Source organism: Arachis ipaensis, chromosome B01 (genome assembly GCF_000816755.2).
Source record: "Arachis ipaensis cultivar K30076 chromosome B01, Araip1.1, whole genome shotgun sequence".
Taxonomy (NCBI): Eukaryota; Viridiplantae; Streptophyta; class Magnoliopsida; order Fabales; family Fabaceae; genus Arachis; species Arachis ipaensis.
Window position 1 is genome coordinate 124,190,906 of NC_029785.2, and position 2,893 is coordinate 124,193,798.

The window sequence follows — 2,893 nt, forward strand, 5'->3', positions numbered from 1 at the left end:
AAATAACAATATAAATAGAAAATACTAAAACAAATAAATTTGAATTTATAGAATAAAATCTTGAAACAAATCCAAATAAATAAATTTACATTGAAGTTAATATTAAAATTTCTAAATTTTATTTTACTCATCTAATATGTGTAAGTGTTTTTAAGCACAATAGATCAATAGCAATCACCTTTATTTACTTAAAAAATAGAAAGTACAATACTCTTTTATTCTAGACAATAATAAGAGTATAATATTCGTCTAAAAAAATGAATAAGTTTAATTGAATGATAGTAAAAATCTTAAATTTTTAATCATTTTCATTCCATTATTCATTTCATTATTCAATCTCATCCTATTATTCATTTCATTCCATGCATAATTGTTATAGAAATAGAGATAATCTCTATGTATACATAATCCGCTACAAGGTGCCAAGGATTACGCTACCCATTGTTTTCTCATAAACCGCTATAGCCAGTAGCAGTTTAGGTAGTTTGGAATCTCCTTCAGAAACCGTTATAGCCTCTAGCAGTTTCTGCCCAACTCGTTTTTCCACGTAAATCGCGGGTGCATCTAGTGGATTACGTTAAGTTTGGAAACCGTTACTAGCGGTTGATAGTGTATGTGAGTCCATAGTAGCTAATATAGATGATCATATAAGCTACACTAGTTAGAGAAGTGGTTGTTAGTCTGTTACAGCTAATCAATAGTTAGTGGTTATGCTTAGCTATTTTATATATATTCATATCAACTGCACTGTACACAAATTGGTTTGATTCAATACAATTCCAGACCCCTCTTCTTCTCTCTCGACTCTCTCTTTCTCTATGAACCTGTGGATCGGATTCAGATCTGATACCGTTTATGGTATCAGAACTGCAATTTGAAAACCATGGCTTTTGCTGCACAATCAAACACCTTCACAGGAGTACCAATTTCAATGAAACTCGATGATAACAACTTCTTGCAATGGAAGAATCAAGCCGAATCAACAATTGAAGGAAACGAGCTCCTTGACCATCTCACCGGTAAGAGCATTCTAACGATGTATCTTGCTAATTTTGAATCCATCAATCCTGAGTATACACGGTGAAAAAGATAAGATGCACTATTAAAATCTTGGTTGCTTGCATCCATGACCAAACCATTCACAACAAGAATGGTTGGGTGTATGTTCACGCATCAAGTTTGGAAGCGATTAGAAGCTTATTTTTCTTCTCACATTAAGGCAAAAGTGATGCAGTTCAAGAACAGACTCAGCTCAATCAAGATCTCTGGTTTGGTGAGTGAGTATTTGCTGGAGATAAAAATTATAGTTGATGCACTAATCTCTGTTGGTGAACAGGTAAAAGATGATGATCATGTAAATGCTATTTTGCATGGCTTAACTGAAGAATTTGTGCCTTTAATCACATCAATTGTAACAAGACCTGGAGGAATCACGGTTCCTGAGCTAGAAGCAGTATTACTCTCACATGAAAGCATGTTAGAAAGATATAAGAAGCCTGAGAAATTTATACAAGGCAATTTGGCCTATCACAATGGCAGAGGAAGCGCTAGAGGGCAATTCAGAGGTGTGTTCAGAGGTTCAAGAGGCAGGTATGGTGGCAGAACAATGAGAGGAGGTTTTGGTCGAGGCTATGGTGAAAACAGAAGTTATGACCGAAACTATGCTGAATTTAGAAGCTATGAAGGAATTAGAGGACAGTATGCTGATTTTGATGCAAGGCAAGGAAGATGATACGAAGGAAGTAGAGGCAGTCCTTAAGAACTCAGTGCCAGCTCTGCAGCAAACTCAACCACACTGCAGTCCTATGCTGGTATAGATATGATGGGGAAGACAATGCCAAATCTGCCAATCAAGAGAATATAGCTCCAAGAGCCAACCTAAGCAATATTTTACCGAATTCAGCACCCCTTCAAGATCAAGAATGGTGTCCTGATTTCGGAGCCACTCATCACATGAAGTATGATGCAAGAAATTTGACTGATCAAGCAGATTATGCAGGTCATGAGTGAGTCATAATTGGGGACGGTACAGGTTTGCATATCAATCTTGTTGGAAATGCATTCATTAAAATTGATTTGAGTTGCAAGAAACTGTTATTACAAAAACTTTTACATGTTCCGGATATCACCAAAAACCTCATGAGTGTTTATAAATTTTGTTGTGATAACCATGTTTACTTTGAATTTCATCATGACAGCTGTTGTGTCAAATCACAGGAAACTAGAGAAGTTGTTCTCAAGGGAGTTGTTGATAAAGGTCATTACCGGTTTCTCAATTTCAACATTGAAAACACTCAAAGAAGTGCTAAAGCATAGCAGCTGCATTCCTCACAAATAGTGAACCAGCTAATGATTCCTTATTGTGGTACGCTCATTTAGGCTACCCCTCAAATAAAATTCTCTCTACAGTTTTACAAAATTGTAACAAGTCAATTCCACTTCCTAATCTGTTTGTTCTTCCTGTTGTTTAAGAAAATCACACCAATTACCCTTTCTTGATTCTAAAACAGTGTACACTGCCCCATTACAACTAGTCTATTCAGATATTTGGGGACCAGCTCCCTCCCCTGACTCTAATGGAAATGTATACTTTGTAAACTTCATTAATGCATTCTCTAAATACACATGGATTTACCTATTAACAGCTAGATCTCAACTCAAATATGTGTTTAATCATTTTCAGCAAATGGTAAAATTGCAATTAGATACTAAACTTAAAATGCTTCAAAGTGATAATGCACCTGAATATGTTAACTTGTCAAAGTCCTTGCAGTCTTGTGGAGTGATTCATAGGTTCTTCTGCCCGTATACTCCTCAACAGAATAACAATGCTGAACGGAAGCACCGCCACGTGGTTGAGATGGAACTCACACTCTTAGCTGAAGCTGGAATG